This window comes from Fukomys damarensis, unplaced genomic scaffold (assembly GCF_012274545.1).
Source record: "Fukomys damarensis isolate Sample0158 unplaced genomic scaffold, DMR_v1.0_HiC HiC_scaffold_44139, whole genome shotgun sequence".
Taxonomy (NCBI): domain Eukaryota; kingdom Metazoa; phylum Chordata; class Mammalia; order Rodentia; family Bathyergidae; genus Fukomys; species Fukomys damarensis.
Window position 1 is genome coordinate 1 of NW_022945051.1, and position 215 is coordinate 215.

Sequence of the window (215 nt, forward strand, 5' to 3'; positions counted from 1 at the left end):
ACCACTGTGCAAGGGATCGCTGATGATTACGATAAGAAGAAACTGGTGAAGGCGTTTAAGAAGGTAGGTCCGAGGCGGCGCGGCCTGAAGCCAGGTTTCTCGGGCCCCTGAGTGCGCGAGCCGGAAGCCTGATGCGATCTCCCTCTGCTTGCAGAAATTTGCCTGCAATGGTACTGTAATCGAGCATCCAGAGTATGGAGAAGTAATCCAGCTCC

The 215-nt window shown here is 54.4% G+C and overlaps 1 long non-coding RNA gene across 1 annotated transcript; it reads left to right on the top strand.

The window, feature by feature from the left end:
- LOC109118095 lies at window positions 1-210 on the top strand. Its single transcript, XR_002025505.1, has 2 exons — window positions 1-63; window positions 155-210. It is a non-coding gene; the product is annotated as an uncharacterized LOC109118095 (long non-coding RNA).
- Window positions 211-215: the final 5 nt, after the last annotated feature.